A 23508-nucleotide genomic window follows, 5' to 3' on the forward strand; every position below is an offset into this window, starting at 1 on the left:
AAACATCAATGATGAGAGAGAATCATTGATCGGCTGCCTCCTGCACACCCCACACTGGGGATCAAGCTCACAACCCAGGCATGTGCTCTTGATTGGAATCGAACCTGGGACCCTTCAGTCTGCAGGCCAACACTCTATCCACTGAGCCAAACCTGCCAGGGCCCTACCCATTCTTTAGGAGTCAATTCCTCTGTGAAGCCTCTTTCAGTTCTGACAGCTGGAAGTGATGGTCCCCTCAGAACGCTCCAGGATTCTACTCCACTTAGCGCCATTTATCATGTACTGCTTCCTGATATAATTCCATTCTTATCTATGGACAGTTTTGCATTCTAAAAGTCAAATGTCAGAACTGTAGGATGTTAGTCTAGAAAGTTCTCAGAAAGATCTTTGGATTCGGCTTCTCCCATTTACAGATAAGAAAACTGAGTCCCAGTAAAAGAACAGTCACTGAGAAATTAAGCCTCTCTGAGATGGTGACATTTAACCACAGACTTATTAGGGGTAGAGGGAGTCGGTGCAATATCTCAGGAGGGCACACACCTGGTGTGTAGGCAGAAGGCCTCAGAGCCAGGAGGCTATTGTAGCTGGCGCAAGAGGAAGAGTAGAAGGAGACCTGTTCCAGTGGTGGGGATGGGGTCAAATCCTGTAGGGCATGTTGGCTTACAGGCATTTACTCTGAGGGAAATGGTAGCCATTGGAAGAGTTTGTTTTTGTGTGTGCGTGTGTGTGTTGGGGATGTTGTGTGTTATTGCTTTTTTTGGTCAGCTTTAATGAAGTATAATTTACTTAGAGTAAAATTCACTGATTTTAAGTGTACATTTTAATGACGTGTCAAATGTATATAGTTGAGTAAAGAAAACCATAATCAAGGTATAGAACAGCTTCATTATCCCCAGAAGTTCCCTCACATCCTTTGGAGTCAATCTCTGTCTCTACTCCCAGCCCTCGGCAACCACTGATCCGATTTCCATTCCTGTATTTTTGCTTTTTCCAGAAATTCATATAAGTGGAATCGTACAGCATGTAACCTTCGTATCTGGCTTCTTTTAGAACAATGCTTTTGAGACTCATCCAAGTTGTTGTATATATCAGTAGTTCATTTTTTTTTATTGTGGAGTGTTCCATTGTATTGATGTACTCATTTGTTTATCCATCTCACAGTTGAAAAATATTTGGATTATTTCTGGGGTTATTATAAAGAAAGCTGCTATAAACACTTGTGTATAAGGTTATGCAGAGTTTTTATTTTTCCTGGGTAAATTCCCTAGCAGTGGAATTTCTGGATCATGTAGGAAGTATAACTTTATAAACAATAACCAAACTATTTTCCAAGGTGAATGTCCATTTTGTATTCCCATCAACAATATATGAGATGGGAATCCTGCATCCTCATCAACACTCGGTATTGTTGGGTTTAAAATTTTAGTTATTCTAATAGGTGGTTTTTAATTGGCATTTTCCTAATGAGTGATGTTTTTGAGCACATATTTCACAAGAGCTTGCTGCCATATCTCTTATTTGATGTCTGTGCAAATCTTTGTTATTTTTAGTCATTTTACTATTGAGTTGAAAAAGTTCTTTATGTATGTTTAATACAAGTCCTTTATCAAATATATGTTTTGTCTTTTCATTTTCCAATTCCAGTGTATCTTTTTTTCTTTTATGGTTTGTGCTCTTATGTCCCCTTTAAGAAATCCTTATCTAATCCAAGGTCACAAAGATTTTCTCCTAAAAGGTTTATACTTTTAGGCTTTACATTTAGGTCTATGACCCAATTTCAGTCAAGTTTCCTGAATGGTGTACGATAAAGGTTGAGTTTTTCCCCATGTAAGTGTTCATTTGTTCTAGCATGAGTTGTAGAAAAGATTAGTCTTTATCCATTGACTTACGTAGGCACCTGTGTTGAAAATCAATTGACCAGATATATTTGTGAATCTATTTCTGGTCTATATCTACCTTTATGCCAATACCACAAAGTCTTAATGTTGTTTAATGGTAGGTCTTGAAATCAGGGAGTGTAGGTCTTCCAACTCAGTTATCCTTTTTTAAAACTGGTTTATCCATTCTAGGTCTTTCACATTTCTATATGGGTTTTATAACTAGATTTTCGATTTCTACAAAAACCCTTTAGAGGGTTGTGAATAAAAGACTTACATGATCTGACTTGCATATGAAAAGGATTACTCTGGTTGCTGTGACTTGCTCAACATCAAAGCCAAGTCTGAACTACCCATTTTACAAGGATATTTCAAATCCATTGGACAAAGTAAAAAATAAACAAGCATCAACACATTAATAACTATTAGGATGTTAAATGCATTCGGACCAGGTTCAGCAAATAAAACTTCTTCATGATTGCCTTTGGTAAATTATTTGACCCTGAAGAGATCTAACTGAGCCCTCCAAAAATGCCTCCCAAAAGTGGAAGACGTAGAAACCAGGATATGGTCCCATGCCCTCTCTCCTTGCCTGGCAGCTGTGTGACTGCAATGGTAACAGTAGTTTTGAAATCAGACTGTTTGGATTTCTCTTGCTATTTTTATAGAATCTTGGTTTTTCCAGAGTTGTATTGGTTTTTAAATGGCAGGAAAATAAATGCTATTCTAATTCATAAGTCAGCAGCAGAATTTTGTAGCTTCCCAGATAATCCTGATGCCCTTTGAGCCTTCATTCCTGCTAACCAGGCAGCGTTTCCTATCTGTGTGTAATGAGAGTGTTCCATATGCAAATAAAACAACATCCCCTCAACACTACCATTAACATTTTTCCCTGATAATATCGCTCATTGATATTGATTCTTCCTTTTCTAAAATCTGACAGTTTCCATCTTTGTTGGTAGAGCGGATCAAACTACAAGTCATTTGGAAGAGCTGCATAGTGTTGCAGGAAAGTCAAAGTTGTCGTTTGATTACTAACTGGATGACTTTAGGCAAATCGCAAAAGCAGAGCTTCATCTTTTCCAATAAAATGCAGCTATCACCATTAACCACCCTTTACCACAAGACTTGTGCGAATCCAGTGTGACAGTGTACATAACAAAAACCTAAGGACTGTGGGGGCACAGTATAGAAATGTTGGGCACTAAAATTGCAAACAATAGACAGTGTTGATTCTGTGGACCCACTTGCATATTTTTAAATGTATTGAACTAAGGACAGTGTTTATTGGGTAGCTACAACAGACTTGGGATGACACAATTACTGTGGGGTAGAAAACAAGTGTAGGTGCCATGCTTACCTCCTCAAAGAGACTGTTACTTAAGCAGGGAGAAAAGTCTTGCATATAAAATAACAAGAGACTTATATTAATCACTCATATTTGGAAATGCTTTTCAAGTTGCTGATTTTCTTCACATGCTTTTTCTCATCTCATTCTTACAAACAACTATGTATAGGGATGATATGTTTGTCTTCATTTTACAGATGAGGAAACCTAACCCCAGAAAGCTCAGGTGATTTCTCCAAAGTTATAAAGCTCATCAACAGTGGAGTTGGGACTCAAATCCAGATTATTTTCTGACTCCTAGTCTGGAAAATCTGTTCGGATGGTTCTCCAACTTGATGTGATGAGATGCAAATGACTGCATCTTAGACCTGGGTCTAAGACTCTGATCTTTAAACAAATAGCTCAGGTGACTCTCTTGCAGGCAGACTGCCCTTGGCTCGGCACATTGACTCTCTGGCAGAGACTGGGAAAAGCAGAAGCAGAGGCTACCACATGCCTGCACACCGGCATGCGCGGGGAGGTGTTTCTGAGCACAAGCAGTGGATCCAGGCTGCCTGCATTTAAATCCTGCTTTCACTGCTTCTAGCTGGACAAATTCTGTCTCCACTTTGTGCCTCAGTTCTCCACCTATGAAATGGGGGTAATACCAGTGCATACTCACAGGCTTGTGGTGAAGATTAAATAAGTTATTAATTGTAAAGCAAGCAGAACAGTACTGGCATATAACATGCTTTGTTTCTGTGTGAAGGGGAATGTGGCCCATAGGAACACTGCCATGCCAAGGACAGTGGGGGACTGAGATGCAGTGGCCTCCTCCCTCACTGTCAACAACTCCCATTCCTTCATCTCATGCCCTCTCTTTTGATCTTGCTGTTGTTGGCAGCCCTAGGCATCAATTACCTGGGAGGCAGTCTACAGTTATCTCGGCTTGCAAAGTACCTGGAAGGTTCCAAGGGGCCCTCCAGCCTTAGACTTTGTTCCTTTATCCCATTTAAATCTACTTTCTCTGCTGAAGGAAATAAACCAACACAGTAAAGCTTGCTGATAGCCACTCCATCTGTATTATGGCACACAATGATGGCTGGAAGTTAAAGGTTTGATATATAGGTCTATTTTTTTATTGCCAGTCCCTGCCCCTGAAGAAAGTATTAAAATTTCCAGATGAGTAACCAAACAATAAATAGATGAGACAGTTGCTGTGAATATCTGATTTTTTGCATAATAATGAGATATTGCTGGATAATGCACTCTGCCATCCCCAGTTTGTCTAAATTATCATTTTGATTGGTCAAATGCATAAGAAAGATATACCAATAAAGTCATGTCAAGTGCTCCATTGTAAATTGATGCAGGATGGAGATTTCTGCAGGTCTGTGGTGAGGAGGGGGCAGGGAGAACCAGTTCTTCAGGAAGTAACTTTGGGTGGATGTTTCTTCAGCAAAATCCTAATCAATGCCCTGGCCAGGTGGCTCAGCTGGTTGGAGCGTCTTCCCATACACCAAAAGGCTGTGGGTTCCTTTCCTGGTCAGGGCACATACCTGGGTTGTGGGTTCCATCCTGCCTCCCTGCCCCCCTCCTTGTCGGGGTGCATACCGGAGGCAACTGATCAATGTTGCTCTCTCTCCCTCTCTCTCTAAAATCAAAAAACATTTCCTTGGGTGAGGATTAAAAAGAAATCCTAACCAGAGGCATCTGAAATCCTCGTTTCTCCAAGGCCAGATGCATAAACATGAGGTAAACACTTGTATCTTCTAAGGCCTTGTGTGTTGTTTTTGGAATTGAAAAGAAGAACCAAATTTAGAAAAGAAGGGTTGTTCTAGGACATCGAGGTTTGCTTTGTGTGGAACATTTTCCCCTTGGTTTTGCATCCCTGAGCTATAACTTCAGAGTGTTAACAGAACTTTTGAAACAGAAAGACCTGTCATTGGGGAATGTGATATCAATACATCCCAATAGCTCTTTTGCCACTTTAAAAAACAAAAAAAGGAAGAATTTGATCCGTTCTAAATTGGGGTAGAAACTAAAATTGCCTGAAGTACTCTGACTCACAACTACTCTTTCTTCTTGCTTATGTAACACTTGGTTTAATGTTTGGTAATTTATCCTGGATTTTTGTTGTTGTTGTTAATCCTCACCTGAGGATATTTTCTCCACCAATTCCCAGACAGAGAGAAACATCGATGTGAGAGAGACACATGGATTGGTTGCCTCCCACAGGCACCCAGACTGGGGCCAGGGATTGAGCCTACAACGGAGGCAGGAGCTCCTTGCCGGGAGCCGGTCCATCCTTGCTGCTTGACACAGTCGCTGCAGGGAAGAAACATCTGCACAGCATATGTTTCAAGGGACCTGGCGTATATGGCATACTGTTCTTAATATGTTTGCTCCCTTTAGCGCTATGTGTTTTAACCAAGGTCACCTCTCCGAGAAAGGTTGTTTTCCCAGGTGGGGATTTTTCCCTGAAGTTAGGGAGGGGATACAACCCCTTAACTAAGTGCCAGGCGAGTAGTTAATCACTTTAACTACAAACAATCACGTTTAAGCTACATAATCTTTACTCCCTGGAATGGAGATAAGAAACGCCCTAACCTTTGCAATAGAAATTGACAGGATTAAAATTAACTGGTATAAATACAGATGTAACAAGACAACAAGACAGAGAACCTAGAGAGAGAACCAAGAGACAGGACTTGGCTGGAGATCCTAGACAGAACCTAGAGACAGAACCTAGCGAGAGAACATGGCAAAAGATCCTGGACAGAACATGGCTACAGATCTTGGCTGGAGAACCTAGACAGAACATGGCGACTGAACCTGGCTAGAACCTGGCTAAAGAACCTGGTGACTGAACCTGGCTGGAGAACCTGGAGAACCTGGCTGAAGAACCTAGCGAGAGAACATGGCACCAGAACTTGGTTGGAGATCCTGACCAGAACTTCGCTGGAGATCCTGGAGGGAGAACCTCGCTATGCTGATGAACTGAAACCAGTTTCCATGTCATTCATTCTTCGCCGACTCTGTCCACACCTTTGGGAATCCCTGGACCCGCTGGGGTTGGACCCCAGCAGCTCCTGACCAGAATCAAACCAGGGACCCCCTCAGTCCACGGGCTGATGCTTTATCCACTGAGCCAAAATGGCCAGGGCATGAATTTTATTTTTAAACTTTTCCTATTGCTGGGTTGAACTGGTATTTTCATCCTTTATTCTGATTTAAGTTTTCTGTGGCCTGGTCTATGAACTCCATGAGGTGAGGAACTACATCTTGGCATGACTTATAAGCTATGGGGGATTTGCACATAGTAGGTTCTCAAACAGAACACAGGCCTAGCACTCAGATAGTCTAGGATTGCTAAACACATATCATCTTTTGAAATTTTCAAAACAATAACCAAACATAGGATAATGCAGAAACTATTACAAATAAATATGGCAGTCATTTATCAAGCACCAACCATGGGCTATGCACCATACAGACATTATTAGCTCATTGACTGTGTACACCTTGGTGAAGAGGAAACTCTTGCTCCTATTTTGCAGGGAAAGAAACTGAGGCTCTAAAATGCTTGTTAGTTGGGCCAACATGACACAGTCAGCAGGTGAACTTGCATCCATCCCACTCTAAGATTCCTTTCTGTAAGCCACACATTCTTCCTGTTATCATGATTAGATTACATTACTCTATCCTCTTTTGTCGCTCAGATTTCTGGTCAGCAACCGAGCTGATGGGCTTCCTGACAGTGAGTCACCTCAGCCATGAGGATTGGGGATGGCCATCTTCAGAAATCCCACATATCTAAGGGGCTATTAGCAAAGTTGAGCCAGAGAACCTTCTTAGACTGATGGAGCTGAACTTTCCTGGAAGTCAGAGGCTGCACACAGTCTTATGGAAGGATATTCTGCTTAAATGAAAAAATGCATGGAAGGAAAACTGGGATTTTCTTTAAAACAAACAAACAAAAAAGATAATAAACCTGTAAAGAAATCCCTAGGTGCATATAATTTGGACATGTCTCAAAAATCTGTAGATTATATAATGAGATGAGTTTGGTATTGAAAGGAAACGATTGCAATCTCAAGGGAAGAATCTTTTGTTAGATTGATTTGCTATAATTCATTTGTTATTAATTAATGACACTTTGAGAATCATTTGAGGAAAAAGATACAAAATATCACCTAGACCAGGAATAATGTCTTTCCTGTATTAGTCTCGTTACCATTGGAGATACTCGTTATTCTGACAGAGACTATTTATAGCTCATTGCTTTAAGCTCCCTGTATTGTATCTGTATGCACCTCCCCACCCCCACTCTTCTCTCCTCACCCAAAGAGTTTCTTGAAGGCATAGAGTACTATTTTCCAAGACTGAGCAAAATATGTGACCAGAGAAGGTAAATATAAATGTGGTATAATAAAAAAGAAATATGTGGTTTTTGCCCCTGCTTCCTGGCACAGAGCTCCTAAAACCCTTGGAATTCATTGTCTTTAAAGTGCTAATGAGATGACTCATGGGGGGAACCCCTAGATAGCTTCTCGATGGAGGCTTGTCACCAGAAAAACCAACTAAGTGGTTACGGTATTAGAACTTTCAGTCCCACCTCTGGAGAGGGGAGAGGGGCTGGAGATTGAATTCAGTCACCAATGTTTAATGATTTAATTAACCAGGCCAATGTAATAAGACTTCCATTACAACCTCTGAATGGAAGGGATTTAGGGAGCTTCCAGATTGGTGCTGAGGAGGTGGCATTACCAGAGAAGGCATGGAAACGCTGTGCCCACTCCCCACCTCCAAATACCTTGCCCCTTGCCCTATGCATTTCTTCACTTAGCTGTTCCTGAGTTGTGTCCTTTATATTAAACCGGAGTGTTGTTCTACCAAATTATTGAACATGAAGGGGTTGTTGTGGGAACCGCTGAATTTGCAATCAGCTGAGCAAGCAAAAGTGCAGGTAGCCTGGGGACACCATTTGCAGCTGGTGCTGAAGTGGGGGCAGTCTTGTGGGACTGAACCCTCTATCTCTGCATGGGGTCTACACTAGCTCTGGGGAGCTAGTCTCAGAATTAAATTGAATTGTAGGACACTCATTTAGTATTGGAGAATCAAAGAATTGGTTGTCCTTTGGAAAGGACACACCATTTGGTATCAGGAAAACATGATGTTTTAGGAAGGAAGAAAGGAAGGAAGGAAGGAAGGAAGGAAGGAAGGAAGGAAGGAAGGAAGGGAGGGAGGGAGGGAGGGAGGGAGGGAGGGAGGGAGGAAGGAAGGAAAGAAAGAATTTTTGTTACCTAGTGCATTTTAGTCACAATAAATGAAAACGTGATTCACACTGACTTCAATAGTAAAGGGAGCTAACTGGTTCATTATATTTCAGGTCCAGGGCAGGACTGGCATCAGGCAGTGCTCTTTAGAGTAGCTCATTAATGTCCAATAGACTGTTCTTCCTGCCAGGCGCACTGCATCTTATGGTGGTTTTCCTGGGGTCCCCAAGATGGCAATCAGCAACTCCCAGCCACTTCTCATCAATTCTGGCTGGACAGACTGTCTTTGTGGAAGCATTTCTGTCAGAATTCTGAAAACCACTCTGATTGGACCAACTGAAGTCACATGCACATTTCTGACTAATCACTGTGCCTGGGGACGCCCTGATTGGCTTAGTATAGGTTATTTGGTAGCAGCAGCTTTCTTATCACTTATGCACTCCCAAACTGAAACTAGAGGTTTTAGAAAGGGAAGAATAGATCCTGGAAAGGCAACCAGCTAATCTCCATTCTAAGATTTGGAATGTTGCTTTACATGACATAACAAGTAATATAGCTATTTGTTTACTACCTAATGCAAAATATTTTAATCAGCTAATCTCTGGCAGATATTATATTTAGGAGAGGTCTGGTTAGTTTACCATAAACTATGTAGTATATCACATATTAGATCAAACCAATCGTGTGTTTGGTGGTACTTTGTACTAGTGAATGATACAGCCTGAGCCTGTTGTTTACTATCACATATATATTGATCTGTGTGAGCAAATGAAGAAATATAAGCACATATTAAGAGTGTGACAGACTTTCAATGTTTGATACAAAGCTCTGTAACTAGCTTTGAATACATTTAATAGCCCCCAAATTCACAATCAAATGGATTATTACTTGATGAAAATCTAGACTTCATCTTGACCTTTTGCCAAATTTATGGTTCATTACCACCCAATAAACATAGGTATGATAGCAAAAATTTCACAGATCAATTGGCACTCCATGTTTTTAGCTCTGGGGTTGGCAAACTTTTTCTTAAAGGGCCAGATAACAAATATTTTAGGCTTTGTGAGCCATATGGTCTGTGTTGCAACTTAATTCTGCTATAGTACAAAAAGCAGTCACAGACAATATATAAATGACTGAATATAGCTGTATTCCAATAAAACTATATATTTACATATATATATGCACCAAAATTGAAATTTCATATAATTGTCATGTGTCATGAAACATTCTTAATCTTTTTCAAGTATTTAAATGATAGAAATGGTAAAAAAAAAAAAAAAAAAAAAAAAAACCACCAACTTTTTTATAGTTCATAGGCTGTACAAAAATAAGTGGCAAGCTGGTTTTGGCTCATGGACTATAATTTGCCAACCCCCATTTTAGCTCAGTGCTGCAAAACTATGAGATTTATGAAAATGGCATTACCTAAACCAATAAGTTGCATATTCACCATAAAATGTCATTCTACTTTGCATATAGGTTATGTAAGTTTAATCATTATTTTTTTTGTCCCTTTCACTAAACTTTGGATACCATTGAATGATTCAAAGTTTCTAGAATTCACACTTTTACTTTTAAACTTATAAAGATTTAAACTTTTTGAAGAATCATGGAAGTGATTTCAGGCTGTGGGACAGCTTCAAGATTAGGCTGCATCTTTATTGGAGCTGTTGCAGGCTTAGAGCTCTTACCCAAACTCAGCATTTCCCTCTCAAGGTCACTTGCTCTCCACTAGCCCTATTTCCATCAATAAAGCCTCATTGCTAGTTGACCAGGATTGAATCTTCAGAGTCATTATATTGTGAGAATGCTATAGGAATCCTACTCAGTGTGAGGGATTCTATGTTGTGGACCTGCCTCCGGGGTCCTGGGAATGGGACATGACCCTTAGCTGGCCATATCTCCTCAGCTACAGTGATTAATTTAGAAATGGGCTGGTGACCCAAAGAGAAACAATCATGCTTCTTCCTAGAACTTTTGTTAGAACTATCGGATTGAATTGGATTTCTCTTACTTGTGACCTAAAGAATCCTGACTAACTGAATTGCCATTTAATTCTTTTGAGTCTTACTTCTCCTTCCCAGCACCTCCCACTCCCACTATCTAGTTTGTCACTATGTCCTCTAAATTATTGGCTATGTCTTTTGAACCCATCCCTTTCTCTCTATTCTTAATTATTTCACCATCACCTCCTTCTATTTCTCACAGTAGCCTCATGGTATCCTATCCAATAAATATTTTTTAAAATATATTTTTATTGATTTTAGAGAGAAAGTGAGAGGGAGAGAGAGATAGAAACATCAATGGTGAGAGAGAATCATTGATTGGCTGTCTCCTGCATGTCCCACACCAGGGATTGAACCCGAAACCCAGGCATGTGGCCTGACCAGGAATCGAATCGTGACCTCCTGGTTCATAGGTCAATGCTCAACCACCGTACCACACTGGCCTAGCCAATAAATATTTTTTGAAGCTATATGTTACAATGGCAGGAGAATAGATTGGCAAGAACACTGGATGTAGAGTCAGGTAGAACCTGGGTTTGAATCTTATTCAGCCCCTTACCAGAAAATGAAACTCCTTCAGGTAATAGTTTCTCAGTTTGTATAATAAGCAATACCTCATAGGTTGATGTGAGGATTAAAGGTGAATAACGTACATGAATCAGAGAGTAAAATACACAGTCAGCGCCTTAGAAACAAGACTTCCTATTGGGTGAAAGGAACTATAAAAGACCTGTCTGGCATTCAGCTCTCCTTTCCATGGGCCTTGCTCCCATTCCACCCACCTTGCTCATCACTTCCTATCAACTGTGTAGCCTCATTATTCATAAATTTCCTAAGACCTTCACTAGCCACACAGACTCTTCACTCTGGTCCCCAAAACCTACCATCTTCTCTCTCCACCAAGCAACCTCTTCACTGTCTGACAGATACACCAGCTGAAGTTCTTATGCTAATAAACTTGAGTTTGAGCTGTTTGCCTTCACTCAATCCTAAACCCCAAATCCTCTCTAGGCCTGCTATTCCTCCTCTTCACCCTTCTCCTTCTCAGATCTTGCATAAAACATGTTCTGCCATCTAGGTATGTTCTCCATGTGTGCCCTCCCCTCCTCTTCCTGGAGAGTAGGGCTTGTTGGGCATATTTGCTTAACCATTTCCCTGCTGCTCAACTCCTAGCACATGCCTAGTGGTGTGCTCATGCCCAGTGTTCCATAAGCAAGAAATACAGACTTTCAGAGCTAATGAATTAAGTGACCCAGGATCATAAACACACTATTACTCAGGATTCAGTCTGGAAGACATAAATCAGACTAGATATTTAAAATACAATAAATTTGCTACAGGGAGTCAGTTACATGGGTGTTTGTAGGCTTAGAGCACAAAAAAGGAACACTGAGAAAATACCAAAATAGTAACTCAGGAAGCAGCTACCACTCCTGGGACCACAGAACAGAAGGGGAGAAGATGCAGATGGCAGAGCCTAGCAGTGTAGAGAAAGGGCCTCATAGAGCTGAGACACAGACCTGAGGAGGGGATGCTGCCCTGCTGATACCGGTGCCCTGGAAGGCCAGAGAGGGACCTTGAGGAACTGGTGCTCAGAACTCAACTGGCACAACTCAGGCGGCCTGGTGAGGCTCGCTCTGGAGGTGCTGAAAGAAGGTGAAGGTTGGAGCCAAAGCCACTGTGGGAGGGAAGCTGACAGAAAGAGCAAAACCAGGAGGGAGGTTCCTTCTCTCCTCCTCTCTCCTTCCAACATTCCTTTGGGACTTCCGGTTTGCAGGAACTTACAGGAAGCCAGCTGGCAAAAGAGTTTAGCACATAAAAATTTTGGAACAAAGTATGGAGGACTGATTTTGGAGCTGATAAAGGACAGGTCAATAACCAGCTCAACATTTCTAATACAACTAACATTTTGAGGAAGACAATAAGGCTCCAAGAGCTTCAGTGATTTGTTCTGCATTTCCTCTTTAAATCGTTGAGTCCATGGTCTTAATCTACCCCTTAGGAATGGTGCTGTTATTTTTATTTTATGAGGAGATAGTACCCAAACTTGCTAAATTGTGAGAATATGTGTCTACTTCTCCTTTCTCTTTTGGCCATTTTACGCTGATTAATGGCATGTAGTATATGCCATGTAGGACCACATATGTTGTTCTGAACAATTAGAAAAAAGTTTACTGCTTTGCCACGTTTATTGGTTCTAAGTCAGGATATTTTTTATAAGGTTCAGGGAGGGTATGTGAATCAGCCTTCACAACAGCATACAAATTTCCAGTTACCACCAAGCTGTTGGGGGCAAGGGCACCTCAACATCACTCTGAAAAACATAACAAACTCTAGCAGAACACTTCTACTCCAAAGTGGTAGCAGGTTTTCTTTTCTTTTTCTGTAAGAAAGTTGGTAAATGAAGGTAAAACAAGAATATCTCCTAACCATATTATTTGTATCTAAAAGAATCTTCTCCAAGTCTCCCCTTTCCTGTACCATCTGTCAAACCCCAAGGAGCATGGACTTTCATGGACATCAATCCCAGAGGACTGGCAATTGACTGGCTTTGCCATGCATGGATGGACATTCTGAAATTTAATAGAACTGGATAAGGGAGGAAGGGGCAAAAAAGCACCCTGAGCTTTGAAGTTGGATCCATCAAGATGAGGTGGGCTGCAGTGACTCCAAAGACTGAGCATGGACATTTGATTAGTGGCCTTAGGACCTCTTGTAGGGGGGCTTATGTGCAGTGCAGAGAGGCCAAAACACAACCACCAAACCAGGTTGAAGTGATCAAGAACCTTGGGTGAACTACACTGGCATTCTTGGCAAGCATAGCTATGTTAGGAAAAGACTGAGACTCCAAACGCACGGCAAACCCAAGTATAAAAACATACAATTTCCTCAGGGGTCACAACTGAGGCCTGTGGTCAAAAAAAGGCTAGAACTGGACAGGAAATGCAAAGATACACGACCTTCTTAAGATGCACAATATGAGAGTACCTAAGCATACTTGTAGAAAGTACCACTAAAGAAATTTGAGCATTAAAAGAAAACACCAAATATCGACTCCTTCAATATTTGGTTCCATCATCAACAACAAAAATTCTATTTACTGAGATAGAAAGTTACATGAATCTTATCCTTCCTTCCCCTCTCTGTTCCCTCTTTTCTTTTTTTCTTCTTTCTCAAGTCACATTGAAAGTGCAAAAATGGTACTTTCCCCCCTTCTCATTCATTTTATTATCTGACTGTGAGGGAATAAAAAGACACATAGGTCAGAAATTTTCTTTTAACTACAGGAACACATCCCTGCTTAGATTTCATCTCAGCTATCCTCATTCCCAAAAGATTTGAGTTAATCATAAATGGATCCAGGCTGGTAGGCTGTACTTTGAGGTCCATCTTTATTTTCCAAAGGTGAGGGGGTGGGGAGTATTCCATTGTGCCTTTTTGGGTATCTGATCTGATGAGATTAAAGATAAAAAATTCCTGTGATCATAGAGGGATATTTTGGGTTCTATTGAAGTGGTTTTCCCTGCTTCCCATCCACGTAAGTTAAATAGAAGATAGTTTGGGAATAAATTGCAAGTTAGTAATGTAGTGAATCATAATTCATCAAAAAGCTGGAAAGGGTAAGAGAAGTAAAAAAAAGAATTCTCCGTGAAAATTATCCTGTGTCTGAGATAGTTGGCTTAAAACCCTCTCTGTCTGCAGACCTGAATGAACTTGTTATATAGCCCCTGAATCTGGAAAATCATGTGAGCTGCTGCCTTTAGTAACAAGTGTCTTTATATTAAACCAACTTGTATTAGGGTCCATTGGGCATTGATACCACTTACTAGCCAGGTTAGCTTGAGCCAATTAGTTAAATGCCCTGTGCCTCAATATCCCTATCCATAAAATGAGCATAAGCACCACTTATAAGCTTGTTGTTAGGATTAAATGAGTAAATATTTGTAAAGAACTTAGGACAGTACCTGGTACCTGGTAAATGCTGTGTCGGTCTTTATTAAATATTTAAAAGTGGCAGAGAAGTAGCTTGTGCCATTGATTGGTGGGGAAAAGAAGACTAAGTGTGCCCCAATTTTGTACACTCACAACCTATATAATCTTATTAACCAATGTCACCCCAATACACTTAATTAAAATGTTTTTTAAAAGTGCCCCGATTTTTGTTAACCGCCCCTATGTGACCAGCTATCACATTGTTTGTGCGCATGACTTTTCAGCAATCTTAATAACATTTTGTCAATATCGTATCTTAAGATCTATGAAAAGGCCCACTTTGGGAGAACATGCAGGAAAAGAAGCAACAATTCCCCTTGCCATAGCAACCCTTATTCAGACAGTGACCATTTGAGGGTTAGAAAATAGCATGAAAAATAGACCTTCGCTCTTCGAGTCTGCAATCTGTCCTGAAGAACTTAAAACTAAATTCTTTTCAGACAGGACGATGTCTTACAGGTATTTTTACTTTGCTACTCCCCTGTCCTAGCCGGTAATAGTAAGTGAAGTTTGCAAGACACTTCAAAGCACTTTCACCTACTCTGCTCCACTTGATCGCCCAGACAAGCCTTTGAGGGCACCCTTGTTCTCCTAAGAGAGACAGGTAACTGAGCGCTAAGGAGACTTGCTCAGAACCATTTAGGTAAAATGTGATAAAACTAGAACTCAAATTCAGGTCTTCCGATGAAAACGTTTTCTTGAAAAATCTTGTTTGGCAGGTCAAATTGGGTTGAATCAGACCGGGTTGAACTGGCTCGCACTGAATTACAAGGACATGTGGTCAGAAATCATAGGGGACCCTTTTAAAGGACCACGCTAACAGAAGCATCACATCTTCATCCAGCTTCTCCTCTTCCTCGCAGCCTTCCCTTTCCTCTGCTCTTACCGTGTATCTCTCCTCGGTTTTGTGAGCCAAGCTGAGGGTAGGAATGATCAGCTCCAGGGCAGCGGGGTAGTTTGGGGAATATGAAAAAGTAAGCGTGAATAAATTCCTTTAGACCTTTTTGCATTTCCCACCCAAAGCCATTAATTCCAAATCAGAAGAATGAGTTCAGCCACAGTCACTAGTGATGGCACTTATCCTGCTTGTTTGCATTCCTGGGTGTCCTCCGACCCATAAGCCCTCCATCAGTGCCTGTGTCCCCGTGTCGTGCCTCACACAGTGTTAAGCTACTTTATTAAAAACAAGTAAGATCTCAAGAGAGGGGAAATCTGACATGGAAGTGTCACATAAGAAAGCCAAGATGAAGTGCTACAACAAGGTGACAAAATCTGAAGCTCCAGTTCTTTGCCATCCCTCCACCCCCCAACCCCCACCCCCCAACTCATCTCCCACCTTGAGAATTAGCCACCGAAGGGCAGCTGAAGAAATGACATAGTCAACACCTCCTGTGGGTCTGGACCCTCTAGGCCAGTGATGGCGAACCTTTTGAGCTCGGCGTGTCAGCATTTTGAAAAACCCTAACTTAACTCTGGTGCCGTGTCACGTATAGAAATTTTTGATATTTGCAACCATAGTAAAACAAAGACTTATATTTTTGATATTTATTTTATACATTTAAATGCCATTTAACAAAGAAAAATCAACCAAAAAAATGAGTTTGTGTGTCACCTCTGACACGCGTGTCATAGGTTCGCCATCACTGCTCTAGGCTTATCTATCTGAAAAACTGTTTTCAGTTTCAGGGAAGGTATTAGAGACTTAAGAAATGGTTCGGGTGGAGGGTGGATCCCTTTCTCTTTAGACCTGGGTCTGAGCAGTGACCATTCCCTATAGTTACACAAACTACCCAGGACCCCCACTTAAAAGGTGCAGCTGGTCATGCTGTGTAAACTGGATGAAAGTGATGTGAGCCGACATGGTCAGATAAAAGTCTTCATTCTGACAACTGGCGGATACTCAGGTGCTCAGACTTTGCCTGTTGTATGAAACCATTCTTGGCTCTAATGCCTCTCCACGGAGCTGCTCTAGTGACCTTTCATCAATATATTTGTGATTTTTGACATTTAGTGCCATTTGTCTGGCATTGGAGGTGGGACTGAACTTACGTTTTACTTTCAGAACCTGACTTTGGTGTTGTTAAATTATTTGGATATATCAGTAAGATTATATATCAGTAAGGAATATATCAGTAAGGTTCACCAAGTGAGTAAAATAAAGGAATTGGTTTACCTAGAATCTCTCAGGGCCTTCCCAACTCTAACATTCAGTGTCTTTACAATTCTACGTTGAGGTACTATTGCTCTGGAACCCTAGGTAGAGGGCAGACAGCAGTGGAAATGTAAGGACCAACGTTAAAATCCTAAATTAAACTACATCATTGAATGTGCAGGGAGCTGTTAGGGAATTTCACATGCCAGCGCCAATGTATTTTACATCCTTGGAAACAGTATTTAGTTAGGTATAAAAGATGTTCACTGCAACAATCTTTGTATTAGCAAACACAAAACTAAAACAAATAGACAAACCTAAAATCATTCAAATGCCCCAAGCAGGCATTTAGTTTTCCACTCAGTTGGCATACTATATACAACTGTTCAAATCGATGGTAATGAAAACTATGTATTGCCATGTTATGAAAACATGGGAATTGCTTAAACAATGCTGGAGAAAAACAAGATATACAATTGTATGTATAATGATTGTAATTGTGGAAAATCTTAAAAGGAGAAATGGATTCTTTTTAAAATACACAGAAAAATATAGAAAAAATTCTATAGTATAGTTGTATATTTACAGTAAAGACTGAATTTCTAAATGAAATAAAACAGAATAAAACCTATTTTAAATTTAGAAATCAATATACATCTCTCCATAAATCCCACCATATCTCACTGCAGTAAAATTCAAGTAATTATTTTATATGATTTATTCAGCATCTGTCATTTTAAGAATTGGATAATGTTTGGCTACACAGCAAAGGATAATGAGCAACATAATTAATCAAATTGCTGTTGATATTTCTATGTCAAAGTTAATCATTTCATTTTCTTCTTTGATGGGAGGGGCTCTCCTCCTCTTAAAACCAGTAGCATCCACAAGTAAATTTAAATGTATTTCACGTGTTTAGTTGTACAAAACTTGGTATCACAGCTGAAAACTACAGGCAATGCCTCATTTGCTGGCGCCGGGACAAAGGCAGGCAGCTTCTACCTGAGCTAAATTAACACACTGTTTTCAGAACCGCTCTTCATTCAGTCAGTTGCTCTTCTGTGCTGAGGACAAGGATCCCGTACTTACATGACTTGTACTAATGTGACAGTCACCAGATTTCATCCCTGCCTGTTCTCCCACCCTCCCACCAACACACACTTGTTGGCATCTCCCAGGCAGTCACAGGAAGAGTTCATTCAGTCCGACGACCCCATTGAACATGGACATTTTGGATAGTCAGTCACTTGTCAGTTTTTCTGATTTGAAATCATGGCCAGAATCTTGACAAAGACCATTATTTCAGCTTTTGTTTGGGGGTTTTTGTTTGTTAGTTTATTTGTTTTTGTTTTGTTTTGTAGCAGACATTAAATATCATGGCACTCAGGGTAATGGGGAACTTTTCCCTACTCATTTTATTGTCATGAACAGACCCTCAGTCTTTCAAACATATGTAAATAAATAAAAGATGTGTTGGTATTTCCAAGTGAGCCAGACATTTGCAGCTGTTTCACTCACTGCAGCAGGTCTAGAGGGGAGTTTTCCTGTTGTGTGAAACCATCGATGGCTGTAATGTCTCTCCAAGGAGCTGCTCTAATTAATGCAAAGCACTCTGCTTACTACTTAATAAATACTTAGCTTCCTCTAAGTGGCACCACATTAAGATCCTTTATTGAACATTTTCTCTATGTGCTACTATGTGCTGGAATCATCAGACCAATACGTTGGATTTCAGGAAGGAGGGGGAGAGAAATCTACAGCAAAAGCAGACTTTGGGGATAATTATTTCTGCAAACCAACACCTCTTTCTGTACTTTATATCTGAGTAAACCCAGTCAACAGGGAACACTCTGGGGAAGAAATTAATTGAGTAATTAAAAATATACAGGCTGCAAAACCTGCATCAGAACCACAAAGTCTCCAGACAACAGATACTTAAAGAATGGTTTTTATCTGTGAACTCACTCTGTTTTAATGAACACTCCTTCAAAATCTTGCAACCAATTTGACAATGGTTATTTGCCAACATAGGCCAAAGGAGGCTGCCTCCAAAGAAGAACCCTTTGTCCGTATGTTCTTGAAAATGTTCTGGAAGGAAAATCTTCCAAGGAAGTTTTTATTTAGCCAACTACAATTTTCCTTGGATAATTTCTGATTAGCCCATTATCAATTTGGGTGAGTTGGATAGCTGTGGGCATTAAAACAACCAACTCTTTCTTTAATAACCTTTTTTTTTGTCTCCATAGGTTTGAGTCACTAGCCCAGACACCATCCCCTGAATTAAATGAAGAATAGTGCCAAATAGGAACTTATAAACCTTAAGGCTAAACTGAAAAGTGTTCAAAGTTTTGATGTACCTGCAGAAAGTACTAGGCAAAATGTTACAATAGACTAGAAAACCCATTGGGTATTTTCACCTTCTGATCAGATGTCACTTAGACTTCAAGTTTGAGAAAAACTGGTTCATTCCTCTACAATCACACCTCAAACGCCGAGAAGTCTACCTTTTTATTTCTACCGGCTCTGTCCCTAGAAGTGGCTCTAATGGTCACTGTAAATCTTCTAAGATGTTGACACATAAAAGTCTATGAAGTTCACCAACACAAAAATGTCAACCATCGAAGACGAGGCTCACAAAATTATCTTAATCACCACTGACATCTGTGGCTTGCCCCCCCCGCCCCCCCCCCCCCCGCCCGCCCTCCCGCCCCGCCAAGAATGGGAAGTCGCTTGGAAATTCTAACCATAGTATCTCCTCTCTAGATTTTTGCATAAAAAAATCACCATCACAGTGAGCTCAGAAAGTGGTGGTGGTGGTGGTCGTGTGTGTGTGTGTGTGTGTGTGTGTGTGTGTGTGTGTGTGTGGAGAGAGAGAGAGAGAGAGAGAGAGAGAGGATATCAAGCAGGTGAGGTTGAAAGCTCCGCTTTCAAGTGTGTTGTGACACCAATGACCAGATATTAGTTGAAAGAAGAAAACTGGATGACCCAGATGCAATTTCGATCTTTGAAAACAAGCTGTTTATATAATCCATGCCAAGCAAGGAGGTGAGAGACTTGGAGATGTGTGTGACATAATGATGTTTATATTGATGTAGATAAAGATTTGTTTAAACCGAAGTTATTAACTCAGCCCTAAGTGTTAGTCCATCACCCAGAGCTCCTTGGGAATCCGGAGGCCCACACTGCCACCCCCGCTCACTGTCTTCCCCTCCCCCACTTTTCAGAAGCCAGAGGATGCCCGCTGCATCTTGCACTGTAGTGCAAACGGATCCCCGCAAAGGGAGTGGAAGATAAAATGAATTTAAATTCCAAAGGGGTTCCAGTGCCGGTTTCCTAGTCCCCGAGTCAGCAATGTGTTTGTGAAAATTCAGCCTTTTTGTTTCCCAGTAAAAAGGAGCTAAATCTACATCGGTGGCCCAGTCTCGGGTTGCTATTCTTTGCATTTTCTATTCGAGTGAATGAGAGTGAATGAAGTGGCCGGGACCCTCCATTTGATCTACTCAATTGCATAAAGTGACAGAATTCTAATATATTTGTTTAATGCTCTTCAATGGGCTTTCACTTTTTTTGCTTGCAAATGAAGCATCTGTGGGCCAAGTTTCATCCCCCTTTAACACGGGGACATATTTCATAACTCAGGCCGTGGTTTGAAGTGATCTTGAGAGGAGTTTTAGACTCAAAAAGTGGAAAATAAAGAAACAGATGTGAAGTTATTGTAGATTCCTAGAGTGGGCTCTGGGGCTATTGTGCCCCCACGGCGGGCGGTCCCGGGGCTGTGCCTTTCATGCTGTAATTGAAACATATTAATTAGATAATTTGTTGTTAGTTTAAAAGAAACAAATGCATCCCCTTTGAGGCTTCACAGCCGGTGGGGTGGGTTGTTTTTGTTTTGCTTTTTGTTTTGTTTGGGTGTCTCTGTGCATATGTGGCATTTAGGAAGAAAAAAAAAATGACATTTATGTTAAGAATTTGAGAACAGACCCAGATCCTTTCCGTTTCTTAAATGGATACCTTGTAACGGGGAGTTGCCATTTGTGAAAGTAAAGCTCTTCCCTCCCCTCCCCACCTTGCATGATCTAATGGAAAACCTTCTGTTTGCAGCACTTCATTAGATTCCTGGTGTCCCCCCCCCCCCCCTGCCCCCACCAGCAGCTTCACCCCTCTCCAGCACCTGGCCACATTTATGCTTCCAAACACTCAATGTTCCTGTCTCTTTCAAAGGCATTGAACTCGCTGCTGTAATATTTAAGCCATTCTGAGGATCATTCACTAGCACCTTCTGCTAGTCTTACACCTTTCCAAACCCCAACCCAGGCAACGGGACTAATGAGAACTTCTGTAGCTTCTTGCTTGAGAAAGGGCACAAAATTCATCCATTGTGTAGGCATTTCCCCCAAACCACAGAGAAAGCCGTTAAAAAAAACTCAATTGAGTGCAAAAGTAACAGAATAGCCAAGTTTCCAAAGTCAAACACCTACATTAAAATAAAATAAAAAAAAACTATCCTGCCCAAATTTACAAAATAGAAAATAGTATAACTTAACTTGATTCTCAAGATAAGACCCGGAGCATACATCTCACTGTATGGGGGTGCCTCTCCCAGTGTTATTTTGAAGCTGTGTGTATTGACTTTGGACTTGAGCCAGGTGAAAAGATTTAACATGACAAAGAGAGCCATTGAAGGTATCATGGTTATAAACTTCCTTATTTGCGGGGCACTTCAGCTAAACAGGGTGTAAGTCTCAAAGCTAAGGATAGAGTTGGGGTAGAGGCATGTGTTTTGGGGCTGCCTTTGGATTTCTCATCAAGGTCAACATATCATCAATGGATTTTTTTACTTTACTCATTCAACTCCATCTGAGAGGAGATGCTTGCGATTGTGAAAAAAGCGCTCACAATGCCCAAGTTATTTCATTCTTTGCAATACACCATGACGAACTTACCAGCTGAAAAGGACATTTTCAAGTACTGAGTTGAAATCACTCCTTTGCTAAAACTCAGAAATAAGATCTGCATCTTCTTTATTTCCATTTATTAAATGTATGTATGTACATACAACTTAACTCTGAACCCTATTGGCTAGTTTAGGAAGAATATTTTTATCTAACTAGCTAAGTTGATCATTTGTAAAATGTTTGAGGCCCATGTCTATATGGTTCCTTCATTCCCATTTTGAATTCAGTGTTAGTAAAATCGATGAAATTATAATATCCCAGAGGAGGCCTTAATTTTATTTCGTAGGAAATGATGAAACTGTATTCAATTTTTTAAAAAAAAAATGTAGATGACTTATTGTTGAGAACAAAGTTTCAAGAATTTCCTAGCCCAGGATGGACAAGTTTTCCAGGCTTTCTTTAGCTGATCTTGTTGATATAATTGTGACTTGGGCTTGATGAATGAGTTTGGTTGTCCCCTGTCTGACGAGCTTTAGTAGCTTCATGCATTTTAATCAGTCCAATGATTCATTTATTTTTTTTTTCTTGGCTGTGTGTGGGATCCTTCCTTTAAAAAAAATGGTCACAACAGGATTAATTACCCTTCGCATTAATCCTAAATTTTTTTTCAGATAGCCCTCTAAATACCTAAGGGTTGCAGGTGCCAAGGATTTTCCTTCTAGAGCAGGATTTCTATGTGGGTTTCCCTGTGTTGCACAGTCTCTTGTTTAATCATTTTACATAGCAAAGTGTTAATCACCATTTAAGTTTGTCTTTGTCTTGCAACTTCATTAGTTGAATACACCCCTCACTCTGGAAATATTGTGAGCCCTTCAATAAAGTTTCAATGGTCCTTGAGCCATAAATACTTGGCACATTTTAATTCTCTGCAAATATCTGAGGAAAAGCAAATACGTAGAGTGGAGCATTTTGAGTAACTTCATTTACCTCTTTAAAATAAGTGCACCAAACATTATTTTCTCACAGGAAGGAGTAAAAAGCTGTTCAATTCAAAGTGAACAGCTTTCAACATGCAAGGTGGACTTTCAGGTAACTTCTGAAAAAGAAAATTTCAACAACTGCCATAATTTAAAGGAGCAAGGCAATGACTACTCACTCCAAAATAAGATGTGTCGGGATATAAGCATTGTGTAGGCAAGTCTGGTTTTGTATCTCCATCTACCTGATTTCTACATCAGCCTTGCAGTTATATAAGTGCTGGTTATGTTGTGTAAAATGTATATTTTAAGAGACAAAAATATATATAAAGTACTGTTTTTTTCAATGCAGTCTTTCTCTCAGCACTACACCTGTGCACCTAATCTACGCTGGAAATAGACTGCTCCCTCTCTCCCTCTGCAGCCATATCTTCAAGAGTCCATCCGAATAACTGTTCTCCCAATCTGCAAATGCCTGAGAACTTCGCCTGTTTTAAAAATAAGATCTGGACAAGACAAACTACTCAGACAATGCGCTGCAGAAAGCACGCTTAGGGAAGCACTACCTCTGTCTTTTGTAAAGTGACTGCAGAGACTTCAGAACCACACAAAACTAAAATTTGAGTTTACATATTTTAATGAGAAAATATTATTTGGACTAGGTTCATAATTTAATGTAGACACCTTCTTTTAAAATTCTCTGTCTTAAAACAGGCATGCTGGGAACAAGAACATCAATATTTAAAATGTCATGCTAATTCTCTACAAGGAGGGAGAAAAATGAAAGATAAAATTGTACAGCTCTGATGACACTACAACTCTTTTTTTAAAAAAACTTAAGCAGATCACACCAGAACAACAGTTCATTTTCTCAGCAAATTACCTAAGACTCTAAAGGAATATAGTAAACAAAAGTGCATTTTACACAGTGTATAATCATTCCTATTCACAAGCATTTACACCTCCTTGCAGCCCTTAGCTTCTTGGAAAACTTGTAGC

The sequence above is a fragment of the Myotis yumanensis genome, unplaced genomic scaffold, assembly GCF_028538775.1.
Source record: "Myotis yumanensis isolate MYYU_CA2020_CCGP unplaced genomic scaffold, mMyoYum1.0.hap1 SCAF_1, whole genome shotgun sequence".
NCBI classification, from domain to species: Eukaryota; Metazoa; Chordata; class Mammalia; order Chiroptera; family Vespertilionidae; genus Myotis; species Myotis yumanensis.